The following is a 16,033-nucleotide window of genomic DNA, read 5'->3' as shown; positions in this document are numbered from 1 at the left end:
CCCAAGCTTTGTCATTTCTTTTTCCCTTTCTGCTTAAGGAACTGCCACAGAAATAACTGAGACACTGCTAAGCTGTAACACCTCCACTGTCCTTCCTTGTAATGCAAAAAATGGACAAAATGACATTTAGAGGGCATAAGCTAAGATCTAAAGTAGAGCTGTAGCTCAAGGGTACAGTCAAGAATCAAGAGACAGCATGCAAAAGGTCATGCTGCATTAACAGGACAGGTTTCCTGCAGGTCTGATTTTTTCTGGAGTCCCTCCTTTCAGGATCTATCCTTCCCACAGAACCTTCTCTCTGCCAGAAGGATGTTCACACCAAAGCCTGCACCCAAATTACAATACACCTTTTCAACATGATAAAGCATAAATTCATGTCGCAGCCAACTACAGCCAAAGGCAAAACCTAATGAGAAATTAAAAGAGAAATTAAACCAGGAGTATATCTAATTACTATCTTTGACTTGTTAATCTGCCATTTACCTTGCCAAAACACTAACCTAAACATGCATCCTGATTTTATGTCATCACTTTGCTTGCCTAGAGCCACTGAATACCAGAATCCATTTTCTTCTTTCTCAATCCATCTTTTACCAAATCCAAGACTTATGAAACAGTAGAACAGCTGCCTATGGCACGGTGAAGTCAGACAACACTCTTCATCAAACCATAGCAGCTACAGAATGTATTTAATTCATCTGAAGACACGTCAAACCTGCCCAACACTTTTAAAGCTATGTAGCTTGTGCCTAATTTCCTTTCAAAAAGCCGAGTTCACCTTCTGCTAAAGTAGTGCCTGTTCATGCAGCCTAGCTCAGTTTCCTATGATGACACAGTTTCAGTCACAACTGACTTTCAGAGAACTCGATTACGGAGCATCACATCATGTTTCCAAGGTTACTGTTTACCTGAACACAAAGCACCGCGGTAGTGGGATCAAAAGCTGTAAAAGCTGAAAGATGATTCAATAAAACAATGCTAAATTTACACATTCCCTTGAAAGATCTTTCAGGCATTCTTACACTCTCCCAACCACTCCATGGCTGTGTACACACAGTCCCGGGACAGAACAGCACTTAAGCATTCCCAGAAGCCCTTTGCAAGTACAGAGGTGGGTATATGAAGTTCTACCACGTTACTAAGGATATCCAGCACACACAGGCTGTTCTTTTGTTAATATGAGTGAAAAAAACTGGAACTGGAGTTTCTGCAGCCTGCTCTTATGACCAGCCATTAGTCTTGCTTTTAAATTTACGAAACCTTTCAGAAACAGCAGAGAAGCATAGATGTTATACGCGAGTATGAATGGTACCAGCCCTACTCAGAAGCAAAAAAGCTTGACATTCCCTGAAAGTCCAATCCATCTGCTTTTACAAATACATACACTTAACTTTAATCTAAGCACTATTTACGAAAATACATACAGACATAAAAGAGCATAATAAATTAATAGCTCACAAGAGGCAACAATGACTAATGACAGATCTTACTCTCCTTCCCAAAGCACTGGCCCAAGGGAACACAGCAGATAAAATTACCTAAGTTGACTTGCTGTGTTTCTGTTAAACCAATATTCTCGTGTATCCTGAACTGTCTGTGTGATGTTTCCCAGCTGGAAGACATAAGCTTTCCTAAACAATTCAGGACTTTAATGTGACCTTACAGCCGTCATCTTCTCTCATACAGCCAAAGGATATGCTTGTTAGTTTATACAGAGGGTATCTTATCCATCAAATTCTCCTGCCTGAGCGCCAGTATTGCCTACTTGTGGCAGCACTGTCAACAGAGCTTGCAAAAACCTCCCCAGAAATCTGACTCCTGGTCATGGACAGCAAGTCGGTAAAACTGTAAAAACCAGTTGTGCAAAACCCTGCAATTACTTCATAAGAGAAAGGGTCCAACCCAGACAAATATGTTCTATAAATTGTTTTAAAGCCACACCCTTGTTCTATATTTCTTCTCTTTGATGAAAACTGTCACCAGTGGTTACTTGGTGCTGCCAAATTTCTACACATAAATGATGGCTGTTACCTGAGTCACAGCTCTGAGTTCAGAGGCAAAACAAGACAATACTTTGAAATTCTTGACACTGCTGCAGCTGCATGTAAAAGTCAATTCGAGACCTTATTTTCAGGACATTTACTGATGTAAACATAGTGGATGGCATGTTATAAAAGTGAGAAGTGAAAGTGCCATTTCTTCTCTAACCCAGATAAAACTAATTGGCATTCACCAGAGCTTTTCACCTCCCACATCTTGTGTTGCCGGGATCACTTACTGAAATCTGCATAGGCTTTTCTATTCACTTTATCCAGGACTGTAATATAATTATACATAGAAGAACAGCATGCGTGCAGCTACACCTGTGATTGAAATATAACAATTACTTGGTCTTCTCACAATTTTCTTTTTTTTTCTTCCTAAATTACCTTTTCCAACACATTTCCCAGGTGATCTTAGAGCTGAACAGTTTACTTTCATTATCCTGCTTTCCCCTTCAACAAACTTATCAACCCCATGTCTACTAAAGAACCTCAAGTTGACCAAACTTTGAAAACATTACCAAATATCTAAAATGAAATTAAACCAAATGACATAACTTTTAACCCTTTGTTAATAAGATTTCCTCATGTGAAATATTACGACACCATCATCTGCTCCAGTGGTGCAATTCCACAAACATTTACTCCAATGAGACCAGTACTCTCTGTCCCGTAACAAATCTTACGACATTTCTGTCATTCATCATGCTCAGCTACATGTTCCTTAGGTTCACTAGGACACCAGTTATGCTGATAAAACAGAGAAGGATCCTGTCTGATAAATTGCCACTTAAAAAAATAGCATTATTCTATCTTATAGTATGGCTCAAATTTATGAAAAATGGTTACATCATGTCAAGGAAGAGCACAAGTTTGGGGAGGAAAGGTTGGGGGAAAGGAGAGGTGAAAGCATCCTGTTGTGGAAAATCCTCTTTGCAACAAGAGGGAAAAGAAATCTCCTCAAATTGTACTCTGACAACTAGCAGCTTTCAGATAACAGCCAAATTTACTTCAATACAGCTCAAATATTTAGTAATATTATCAATATATTAATATTTAGCATGTAGTAACAATAATGGTAAGCTGTGGTTCACTGAGATGGTAACTCTGGGTGCTCAGTATCTAAAAAGTCAATGAAAGCTCATGATAAAAAAAAAAAGCTGAACTGGTACCAAACCATTCTGCTGATACAAATACACTTTAAAAATTTTCCTGAAAGTAATTTTATCTTGGTAGATTTTATGCCAGATCAGGTATCCTCCTCCTTCCTGCAGCTGGTACAAGGCAGCTATAAATACCTCAGTGTGCGCTCCTGCCAGGCTGACAAAAACATGAGCAAGGTCTCACATCTGACCTGGTTCAAATCCATATGGCTGGGGCATACTACAGCACAGATGTAGTGACAAATAACCCTGTGAGGCTGCGATCATCAGCAGCGGGCACTGTTGAACTCTTCAAAACACCCAGGGCTCAGGCATCAATATCTGGGATCAACACCATGACTTCCATAATATATTACAATAGGATTTTCAGCTGTAATATTGATTTGTTCTTATTCAACCATATATAATTGAATAAAAGGATGTTTCTAATAATTGCTGAAAATTCTGTTAAAAAATCTTATCACACACAATCTAAATCTTTTGGCAAATTTTAAAGTCTCAGATCTGATGGGAAGCTTCCAGTTTACTTCAGTGGGGTATGGATTGGGCCTTTGATCTTCTACCTGGAGCTGAATCAACTCCAGCTTAGACTTGACAAAATCCTGCCAACTTTACCATGTCACCTCATAACAAACTGTGCTTTTTAACTGAAGCTATCTGAAAGCTGGAGCTTTTGATGAGTGTTTGCAATTACATTTTCATTTCCCTTCATCAACTATGCACACAAGTGCTGTAAATCTCTATCATTTTAAATGAGGTCTTCACGGTAATTTTGGCAGCCAAACAGGAGCATGCATCATGTTTAAAGTACTGTAGGATCCTTTTTTTCTTCCCCCCCTTCCCCCTCTTAATATTTTGGACTCAGATAAGTCTCAAACAAATTCATTGCTCACCTATCTCAGATGACATTTTAATTGTAACTTTTAACTACACGTAGGCTAATGGAGGAAAACCGAGGAGAAAGTTCTTTGAGTATGCACTCAGATGGAGAGGCTCTACTGAGAATTTATTTTGTACTGTTTAACTTGATACTAATGTGGTACCTATAAATATTGTTAATGGAATTGGGAAAAAGGGCATTTAAAATAAACTTTATGGATTGCAGAAGGTTTGAAGCTTTACTTGCAGTATATAAGCATCTAAAATCCAAATGTGATTTCATAATTCATGGTGTTATGGAAACAACTTCCCAAATCTCCGCATCTGCTACCTCTATTGTTTAAGAGTATTTTTATTCCCTCAAGAATTCCTGCAGTGTGTATGTGTGTGTATATATATATATATATTCCCAGAACTAGAAAGTCTCACAGGAATACCCAGTGACTTTATTTATCTATGTATTTTGCTTTGAGCCGTCAACAAATTTATTCTTCCCTAGTTACTACAGTGACTCTCATAAAAGAGGTTCTCTAGGTGGTCTTTATATGCAAAGCCTCATTGGCAATATTTACATTTGCAAAAACGTTTTAAGAGCACAGAAGGACGGACATGCAAAAAGGGAAGTGGAATTCCAACACTCTACAGCTATATGAAACAAAAAGGAATGTTTGCTTACCACCCTGAGGCTCTCTCCTTATGGTACCACATTTGCTAAGGTACTTCTTTCCTTTTCTTTTGCAGCACTAGTGTTTAGTGCAATTCATGTGTCTATAAACACTAGAGATACATGTCGAATAACAGCATTCATAGGTTTCACGTGTTTGTTGGTGTTTTAGATATGTATGCTTTATGAAAATTTAAATCAACTGCAGAAACCCTGAGGCTAAAACCAGTTTCTTTCAGCTTTGACAAAATAAGTGACACTTTCTTTTGTTACAGCTTTGCAATATTCATTGCACTTAGTTTTGTCTTGTTTTGAATGATATTCATAAACATAACTAGCTAAATGCAGCTGGGAAACTACTGAAGTAAAAAAGGTAGGAATCAGCTATTACATCTGCTTTTCATAACAATGGGCTACAAAGACTATATTGAACATCCATTGCCATTCATCTAAGCCAATATTCTAAAAAAGGAAGCCCAACATCAAACCTCAAAAACTGCAAAGTATCTTAGAGGCATAAGAAAGGAAATCAAAATGAAATAAGAAAACGCATGCTGCAGATAATGTACAGAAAATTAAATATGTAAACAAAATATCTCATCATTAAAACCTACAGGAATCAAGTACATAAGTACTCAAGTTTGACAGCTATTTAGGACAAAATATCAATTAGAAAATGAAGACGTTTGAGGATGTTACTGTCCCATTATCAAGGACATACTTAGATAGAAGTGATGAAACAGGGCATCTACATTAAACACTTCACAGAAGACCTACATGTCATACATATTATGACAAAAACAGAAAAGCAGAACTTTTTAATAACTGAAACTGCAAAAATATATTTCTAACATAAAGCCATATAAACTAACAGAAAAAGCATGCAGTAACGTAGTAGAGGAGAACTCTACCACTGGTGCTCAGCCACCCGTGCCATCAATGGATCCCTTTCTGCTGACCTTGGTGAGACATAGGGGCAGATATACCACATGTAAGCCGTTTAAGCCCTTGATGCATAAAGTTTTCCAACTTTGGGGGCAATTTTGAAACCTGCACTCAACGAATTAAAACACACATTTTCTGATGGGAAATGTAAATATGAAGGCATACCTATTAGACCAGGGAGCAATGAGAAAAACAACTTGCGCCTTTGACCAAAGAAAAATGCTTGGAATTACAGTTTTAGACTGTGTTGGGAACCTGATGACCAGTATAAAATCACTGCAGATCAGTAAAAAGTAAGTTCAAGCAGAAATCTGACCTGAGGACGAGTAATAATTCCCTTCCTCATGCCACTAAGATCTTTCCTCATCAGGGCTGTATTTCTCCATTCAAGTTAACAACCTGATTTTCACTGAAGCTATGAAGCTGGTATATTTTACAAAACCAATGCCCATAAGATGTTAAGAAGTTTATCTAGAATTTGGTGAAAAGCTCTTAAAAATATCTTAAATACACTTTAAGATATTCCATAAAGCCTAAAAACTCCTTAAATCAGTGTGAATTCTCCAGATTGGAAGCCTAAAACATTTTTCTAACTTAGAAAACAACTGATTCACTCACAAAATACTCATGACTACTGTTCACCAGCAATTTCACAGAAATTGCCAGGAAGGTCTACTATCTAAAAGGACCATTTGCTATAAGTTTTTGAAGTTCTCGTCATCTTGACTTCCTAACCAGACTCTCCGACTTTGAGTAGGGCTTCAAATTTTAAAAGCCTATATGAAGTTATAGTCCTATTACCTTTATCAAAATATTGGTGCTGGATTTTTGTAGACCTTTTGATAATCCAGAAGTAGAGATTTATACATAAACTCCAGCAGCATTAGGGTTCAGATGTAGCTAAATAACTCATACCAGAAGCAGGGTGCTTAAACTTAAAACATGACATATTGCCTGATTAAGGATTATTTATTCAATCCTATAAACTTACATGGGAAATGTAAAAAGTATGGTTGCTACCTAGCTGTATTTAAAAATCCTACAAAAAGTGTACAAAAAGCTTTATATCGGCACTTTGTACGTGTAAATCAGACATTATAAACAGAACAAGCCGTACAACAACCACATAGAAACCACGAGTCTCCTTTCTCCCCCTTCCAAAGTTGGTACTTGTCTCAAAAAACAGAAAACAAACTACTGCTTACAGAAAGGCAAATACGGATTGATTTAAACACCACCTTAAAGAAGAGAAGTAGGCTGCAACTCACCTTTGACAGCACATTACAGCCACGCTGGAGTTGCGTGTTTAACCTTTCCCAGTAAAAGAAGCAAAGAGCAACCAGCCAATAAAGCTCACTGCTCTCAGAAAGCACAATGTTTTTGAGAGCTGCTCGCCAGCTGTAAGTTGTATTGTTATTACTCACACTTTTTTTCAAGACATTGTAACATCATATCAATACATTTTATAGGACCCAAAAGCTGCGGGGCACTTACCTTCTGTCAGTGTCAAATATTTATTTCCTCTCGGGTCATGCCAAAATAACCATCAGAGAACTGGTGAGTCACGACATACGTGAACTTGCTCATTAACTGCTGAGAACCTCACCATTTCTAACCACCTCTTTGTGGACTTCTATACAGGCTAATACTACAACCTTGACTTTAACCTATTTGTATATGGTGCCCTTTCCACATGGCGTATTTGTAGTACCTCAGGGTCAGTCTCTCCTCCAGCAGCATCTTGCACAAGCATGATTTGTTCTCTATTCCTCAATGCTGAACAACTGAGTTTTTTCCTGGAATTTCAACTAAATTAATGACTAACACCAGCACCACCAAAACAACCTTCCCACCCTCCAGTTCCTTCATATTACTCTTAAGGACAGTCATAAAGCCACAAAGAAGGAGACAGAACACTCAATGGCTTTTAAACAAATACTTCCACATTTAAAACATGTGTGTGTTTGCAAAAGCTCTAAGCCTCTATTGCTCAAACCACTTGTGGTTTCTCAGCACTTCTTTTTTGAATGATTGTGTCTTTATAAAATAAACATGTTTGAGACTAAATTATTTCTGTGTCTGTTGGGAATAATTACAAAATTAGCTTGTTCTAATTTACACTTGTGGGTTTTAAAAACATAACCAAATACCATAGCGAGTCTCCTGGTGAAACCAAAGCCTGGCATGTCAAACATAGTTTAGATCACTGCACAGACTTTGATTTTCTCAGTGGAGCAGTCTGATCTCCACAGCAGTCTTAGTCTGCTGGTTTTGTCTCCTAATTTTCCAAATAAGTATTCCCATTTGTAGGTCTCCAGAGACATTCTTATTTATTCAACATGCCAAGAGGTTGGGCAATATATTATACAAATAATTCAGCTCCAAACACAGAGCTGTGATTACCAAAATGTGGTATCTTCACGCATATTTTCAGTAGTCTGCAATATGTTGTTCAGCCATAACACATATAGGAGTTTTGGCTGCTGAATATCTCAGCATCTCAAATATGATGGAGGGATGTGCTACAGTTCCAGCTATATTACCTAGGAATGCATTTAAGGCCCACCTAGCACTATTCCAGAGAGCAACACATGATTTATTTTAACTGAGTCCTTCAGTCCCACTGATTTCAGGGATCTAAATGATGGTTTTCCAGGAAGAGAAATTATCACATTATCACAACACTTCTATTGTATTATGCTGGCACAGGACACTACATTTTTGTGCATTCAGTAGTCATGAGTGCACATAATAGTTTCCAGGGAACTGCAGTGATAAGTTACTTCTAAAGTGTTTTCTGCTATTCTACTAGATGACACTGGCTGATGTAGTCAATATTTTAATAGTAATATGCCAAGATTCAGTTAAAATAGTCAGCAACAGGCAACTCTGGCAGATCACAATCTTACTTAGCATCTTCCTCTTTTGCTCTGGACTTGGCAGCCAACACCTTTTCAGCAGTGGACTTGCAACTCCATGTATCCACAAGATCATAGAAATCATAAAATCATAGACTAGCATGGTTTGGAAAGGACCTTCAAAGGTCATCTATTCCAACTCCCCTTCAATGAGCAACAACATCTTCATCTAGATGTGCATTTATAATGAAAATTATTCATTTCATATGATTACATAGGTTTCTTTCAACTCTAGAGCGGCTAGAACAACTTCTGTTAGGCATCCTACAGCTTGCCTTTTTATTCAGGGCCATGGGAGATGCAAACTGTGCTTTCGGTACAAAGATTAGGTGGGTTTAGGTTCTGTGTTTGCATCCTGCTTTTGATCCCTCAAGGCTGCAAAGGTTACATTACCCTGCCCTTGCCACCACAACTTATTTCACCTTATTTTCATCTTTTCATAAATGCCTGAACAAGTTTATTTTTTCTTGCAATCACAACAAGCTAATAACTTTAGCAAGCAACTTCTCCATGCATAGTCTGTGGTTTCAGACTTGTTCCACATTTTTCTAGCATTGAAAATTCTCCTTCCTTTTTTAAAAAAAAAAAAAATAGGGTTTTGTTTGGTTGGGTTTTTCTTACCACTTCTGCTTCTTCTCCCCCTCCAATATGAATATGTATCTCAATAGAATCTCATTCCCAACTTGCCCCAAACTTCAGTCCTGCAAGGTCTAGTAATAAATCATACCATCCACCACTTTGCTCTCTTTTCCTCCCTTACTCTCTCAGAGATAGACTGGCCTGTTCCAGCCTGACTTCCCAAATCCCACACCTCACCTATCGGCAGGGGATTACACCACCCAAATGCTACAAGCTTATTGTACTCCCTCACAGACTCCTGCTGCTGCCTCCTCACTAGATCAGATTAAACATTCTGTCTTCATATGAGTACTGGTGACGAGACACAATTTGTGGATGAATAGGAAAGGAAAACTGTAGATTTTGTCTTCCTGGGCCATCTCCTGCCTTCCACAATACTTTCGGCATCCCTAGTCTGGGTATCTCTGCACTTATTACGCGTACACATATATGTGCGCATATATATATGCATATATATGAAAAGATGTATATTCTATATACAGAATATTTATAGATGCATGTATGTATATAGAACATATATATATGTATATTCTATATGCATACAGAACAGACACCACATACACGCATTTAATCAACTGTGCAGGGTGCAAAGCGCCACAGCCTACACTGCCACTTTTAACATCCTCCATTGCTGTATTTTTCCAGTGCATTCTTGTGCGTGGATTAATTCTCTAACTCAATATAAAAGTCAATAGTAAACATTGTATTTAAAAGCCTGAACTACACATGGGGTATTTTATCAGTGTGGTTTTCCCAGTGCACTTGAGTTTTCCTTCTGGCTATTCTAAATAATGAGTAACCTGCACCACTCAATTCAGCAATATCCACTCCTCCCCCAACCTCCCTCTTCTGTGCTAATAGCCTTTTAGACACAAAGGAAAATCAGCTGCAGTGTGAGGAAGAGGTGTATTTTAACCAGTTACACATTCCCCAGCATTTATATTTTATAGCACTCACCTTTCCAAACAGAAAATAACTTACTAGTAACCTGAAATGGACTATTTTGTTAGAAATAAAAAAATCAGGTAACAAGATATTCCCTTGCATAATTTTCTACACAAATAAGCCTTGCTCTGTTGATACTTACCCTATATTATAACATGCAACTACATCATACATGGATAAGCTAAAAATTGTAAGAACAGTTACTGAAGGGTAGTTCTCAGTTTCAAAACACTGCACACTCCACCAACTCAGGAATTCACTGCCAGCTACATGCAGTACTACAAGCCTAAATGACAGTGAGTTCTCCTGTTTTGATGGAAGAACCACAGTAAATCTTTCCAACTGCAGTTACTGTCTGTTTCAGAGGCCTGGTTTTATACTTTGATCATTAGATTAAAATCAATTAGTGGAAATATCCAAAATAAACAAGGCAAGACGATGTCCAATTTCCTGGACAGTTAACCTCCCCCAGCAAAGCAAACATTTCAGCACTCTGAGAGCTCTGTTCATATTTAAAGAAAACAGCAACCCTATTCCTTGCTTCATTTGTGATATAATACTTATTCCTGCATTTTGTTTCCAAAAACATTGCAAAGCGGGTCAAGATCCTTTAAGGCAAATATTATCATTGGGGACAGCATTTGCTTTCTGACACAGCTCTCTGTTCCAGGAGAAGACTGAGCAGAATACAGGTGCCTCTGTCATAAACCAGACAAATATGAAGAGTGTTTCTGCCCCAAGGGGTTCATGATCTTAAAAAAAAAGGGGCAGGGAAGAAAGAATTGAGACACACATGGGGAGGACTGTTGGGTTTGGACTTGAACTATGTTGTGATGAAAAATATTACACCGTTCATCGTAACTGGGAAAAAAGATGAAGGAAAGCTGAAGGACAGTTTCTGGCCTTCCTCTCCCAAGGACCTAAGTTTTCCCAGCCTATGACTCATGTTCATGTGCACTTGAAGCCCAGAAAGCCAACCGTATCCTGGGCTGCATCAAGAAGAGCGTGACCAGCAGGTCGAAGGAGGCGATCCTGCCCCTCTACTCTGCTCTCATGAGACCTCACTTGGAGTACTGGGTGCAGTTCTGGCGTCCTCAACATAAAAAGGACATGGAACTGTTGGAACAAGTCCAGAGGAGGGCCACGAGGATGATCAGGGGACTGGAGCACCTCCCGTATGAAGACAGGCTGAGAAAGTTGGGGCTGTTCAGCCTGGAGAAGAGAAGGCTGTGTGGAGACCTCACAGCAGCCTTCCAGTATCTGAAGGGGGCCTACAAGCATGCCAGGGAGGGTCTCTTCACTAGGGACTGTAGTGATAGGACAAAGGGCAGTGGGTTAAAACTCAAACAGGGGAAGTTTAGATTGGATATAAGAAGTCCTTTACTGTAAAGGTGGTGAGGCACTGGAATGGGTTGCCCAGGGAAGCTGTGAATGCTCCATCCCTGGCGTTGTTCAAGGCCAGGCTGGACAGAGCCTTGGGTGACATGGTTTAGTGTGAGGTGTCCCTGCCCATGGCAGGGGGATTGGAACTAGACGATCTTAAGGTCCTTTCCAACCCTAACTATTCTATGATTCTATGATTAACTCAGATCTCTCCTGGGAGAAAGCAGAGCTGAACTGGCAGCCTGCTGGCATCCTTGTTTTTCAAAGCATTCATCCTACACTCACACATAATTTACAGACTTACATTTTCAGTGTACAATACAGAAGCTTATAATATTGAAAACACGGCTATGTCAAATACTTAAGGGCAGTCTTTTTGGAGCAGACTTGAGGTAGGAGGCAAGGAACAGTTAACATTTTTATTTCTGAAGCCTGGAGCCACTGCAGGAGTACTTAAGCTGAAGTAGTCATGATACAGGGAAGCATCAGAGCTCCCAAACCATAATTTTCTGTCAGTGATACCATTAAATGATCCTGCCGGTATAACACAACAACAGTACCTCCCACAAAAGTGGATATAAAAGTTCCTCCCACAGTTACATGTGAGCACTGATTCAACACAGACAGAAACTGAATTTGCCACTGATTACATATGTGAATTTCTGTCATTAAGTGCAATTCTCAAACTCTGCTGAGTACTGATAAACTTACATATGAACTCTGAGCATTTCTACTCCCACAAAGTGACAAAGAGCACACGAAGTGCTGCTGCTCTGTCTGCACATCCATGGTGAACCTCACACCCCAGAGACCTCAGACATACTGATTTTTTCTAAATAAAGGAATACAGCAAGTCAGAGCTAGCCTATTACATATGTCACTGAGCAAGGCTTCACAGATGTACAAGAAGCACGAAGTAATCTCTAAGGAGGAATAGCTTGCTCTCAATGTTCAGAAAATGCAAGAGCTATTTCATCAGAGGACAGGCAACTGAATCTTACAAGGAGAGGAAGAAAATTATGTACCTCTAAACAACAAATTAACACAGTATGTGCAGTACTACTAAATATTTAAGGCTATTACTTTAAATGAGTTCTCCAGTGCAGGGGAAGAAAGGAAAAAAAGAAAAAAAAAAGAGACTCAATTAGATCCCAGTAAATTCTCATTTCCTTCATCATGGGTTTTGCCAGAATGAGATTAAGCTCAGGCCATATTAATTTATCTGTAAATTATTATTAATACATTTTCATGTATGTCAGCATAGCAACTTTTCCCTCTGCATCTTTAGCAATCTAACACTGGAACACATTCCTTCAGTAAGAGTCTGCGAGTCCTCCAACAGATGTATGACTTCAGCAGGAAAATTTCTTTCTCCTTTCAGGATGGATTGAGAATTCATTCAACAGCAATTTAACCTTTGAGATTATACATCTGGGGGGAGGTCGGGGGGGGGGGGGAAGTCCAACTCCTTCTGATGGTGGCTTTGCAATAAAACAAAGTAAGGTCAAGGGACCTGCACAGGAGATTCAGGTTTTAGGAATAAAATGGCAAGATGGACATTGCCAGATCCCCACAGATGTGATCAACAAGACAACAGCAATGTCTCCACCAACTAATAAGAAAGAAACGCAAGCTTTCTTGGGTGCAGTGGGGTTCTGGAGAATGCACATCCCAAATTACAGTTCGATTGTAAGCCCTCTCTATCATGTGACCCGGAAGAAGAATGATTTTAAATGGGGCCCTGAGCAGCAACAAGCCTTTGAGCAAATTAAACGCGACATAGTTCACGCAGTAGCCCTTGGACCAGTCCAGACCGGGCCAGATGTAAAAAATGTGCTGTACACTGCAGCTGGGGAGAACGGTCCTACCTGGAGCCTCTGGCAGAAAGCTCCAGGGGAGACTCGAGGTCGACCCCTCGGCTTTTGGAGTCAGGGATACAAAGGATCTGAGGCCAGCTACACCCCAACTGAGAAAGAGATACTGGCAGCGTATGAAGGGGTTCGAGCTGCTTCGGAAGTGATTGGCACTGAAGCACAGCTCCTCCTGGCACCCCGGTTGCCCGTGCTGGGCTGGATGTTCAAAGGCAGGGTCTCCTCTACACATCATGCAACTGATGCTACATGGAGTAAATGGGCTGCACTAATTACACAACAAACTCGAATAGGAAATCTCAGTCGTCCAGGCATTCTAGAAGTCATCATGGACTGGCCAGAGGGCAAAGATTTCGGAACGTCACGAGAGGAGGAGGTGGTGCGCGCTGAAGAGGCCCCACCATATAATAAACTGTCAGAAAGTGAAAAGCAGTATGCCTTGTTTACTGATGGCTCTTGCTGTATTGTGGGAAAGCATCAGAGATGGAAGGCAGCTGTATGGAGTCCTGGACGACAAGTTAGAGAAACTGCTGACGGAGAGGGTGCATCGAGTCAGTTTGCCAAGGTGAAAGCCATCCAGCTGGCCCTGGACACTGCTGAACGAGAAAGTGGGCAGTACTTTACCTCTATACTGACTCACGGATGGTGGCAAATGCCTTGTGGGGGTGGTTGCAGCAATGGAAGCAGAGCAACTGGCAACGCAGAGGTAAACCCATCTGGGCTGCTGCACTGTGGAAAGATATCACCGCCCGGGTGCAGAACCCAGTTGTTAAGGTAGATGCAAATCATAAAGTTAAGGAATGATATCTTGTGTGTATGTATCACAAAACAGAAAAAGGTGACAATACAAGTGGAAAGCATGGGACCTGGGCATGATGTAAATGGTATAAAATAAAGAGTGTATACTGTCCTGGTTTCAGCTGGGATAGAGCTAACTTTCTTCCTACTAGTTTGTGAAGCACTGTGCTCTGGCTTTAGTCTGCGAATAATGCTGATGAACACACCAATGTTCTAGTTGTTGCCAAGTAGCCTTACCCTGATCAAGGACTTTTCAGTCTCTCCTCCTCTGCCAATGAGGAGCTGCATGAGAAGCTGGGAAGGAGCACAGCCAGGACAGCCAACCTGAACTAGCCAAAGGGGTATTCAATACCACAGCAAGTCATGCTCAGTATATAAACTAGGGGGAGTTGGCCAGGAGGTGGCCAATCACCATTTGGGGACGGGCTAGGCATCAGTCAGCAGGTGTGGGGACACAGATGGTCAATCTGCTGCACACGTGGTAAATGTTAAACCAGACCAACCACATTCTTTTGCAGTTGTCACATCAAACTACCTACAAACAGTTTCCAAAATTTGCCAAATGGAAATAAGGAAAGACAGTGCTGTGTTGATTTCTGCATTAAAAATTGCAATGAAAGAGTTCAACACTGAGTTGCATGATATACCCTTAAATGTTTCTTGCTGGTTTTAACTTAACACTCTGTGTAATTTATAAAACATCAGACCTTTTAGCAGAACATGAAGCAAGACTCATTGGGGAAAACATGCCTCTGAGAAGACTTCCAGAATTTAACCGCTTCTCTGTCTCCTACTTCTGACAAGGAAAAGTAGACAGGTATTTGCCACTTAATTTTGAAGGTGTATCTCAAATAAAATAGGTCCCAGGATCCTTTTCTTGTTACATCAAATCTTCACATTCTCATGCAACAAATACAGAGCAGTAACAACAGCACCAGACCTATATGTTTTCTTTTGAGAAATGGCATAAACAGAACTCTACTGTTTTTAAGAGCTCTCGATGAGCGTGCACAAGTGTGACAGAGTGAACTTGAGCAGGTGAGCTCAACGGCATATAGAAAATGTCACAAGTTCCTGCAGTAGAACAAATTGCTACCCACTTCGTCATACTGAACTACAGGTACTTGCTTATCTTCAGAGCCTTTACTGATACCTGCAGTAGAATTACACATTCCATTCCCAATACAAGTTACGTTATCACATACTGAACTTACCACAAAGCATAGAAGTTGGAAACAAAAAAAAACAAACCAAAAACAAAAACCCAAAATAAACAAACCCTCCATTGACAAACTTTGTCTGAGCTCCTAACAGTGAACAGTGTCTTATCTTTATTAAGAGATGCTATCTTACCTTTATCAAGAAAAGCTGAAATGTCCCTTTCTCCTATTCAGCTCCCAAGAACAAAAGAAATGAACTCCACCCTGTGGACAAAGAACATTTTTTCAATGATCAGTGATATTCTAATAGAAGGTTTAAATCATTACAAAATAATACAGACCTTTCAATTCTGGTATGATACTCAGGTAAAAAAAGAATGGTATCTGGAAAAAAGCTCCCTGATGGCATATAGATACATATTTACTACATCACTTTAACAAATAACATAGTAAACGCTCATATGAACTGCAGACAGTGAAACAGTCAACAATACTATTTTATAAGGAAAATTACACTATTATTTATTAGGTCAGCTTGCAAGAGAAAACGTCAGTATTGCAACCCATTGTGCAATCTTCAGCCATACAGCTTTCCTTTACCTCTTAAGAGAGGCCCCAGAAGAATG

At 39.8% G+C, this 16,033-nt stretch overlaps 1 protein-coding gene across 1 annotated transcript in view; it reads right to left on the bottom strand.

Moving 5' to 3' along the window:
* Positions 1–15,651, bottom strand: part of BMPR1B (bone morphogenetic protein receptor type 1B) — a 190,690-nt gene extending 175,039 nt beyond the window's left edge. The window contains exon 1 of the mRNA XM_057417963.1: positions 15,601–15,651. The gene's annotated coding sequence lies outside the window, so the exon portion shown is untranslated. The remainder of the gene's footprint in view (positions 1–15,600) is intronic.
* Between the last annotated feature and the right edge of the window lie 382 nt (positions 15,652–16,033).

Source organism: Pezoporus wallicus, unplaced genomic scaffold (genome assembly GCF_028554395.1).
Source record: "Pezoporus wallicus isolate ANWC-B61680 ecotype Strahan unplaced genomic scaffold, APGP_CSIRO_Pwel_v1 contig_6999, whole genome shotgun sequence".
In the NCBI taxonomy this organism is placed as follows: domain Eukaryota; kingdom Metazoa; phylum Chordata; class Aves; order Psittaciformes; family Psittacidae; genus Pezoporus; species Pezoporus wallicus.
Note: the sequence above shows the minus strand (reverse complement) of the source record. Positions and strands in the feature narration are given on the sequence as shown.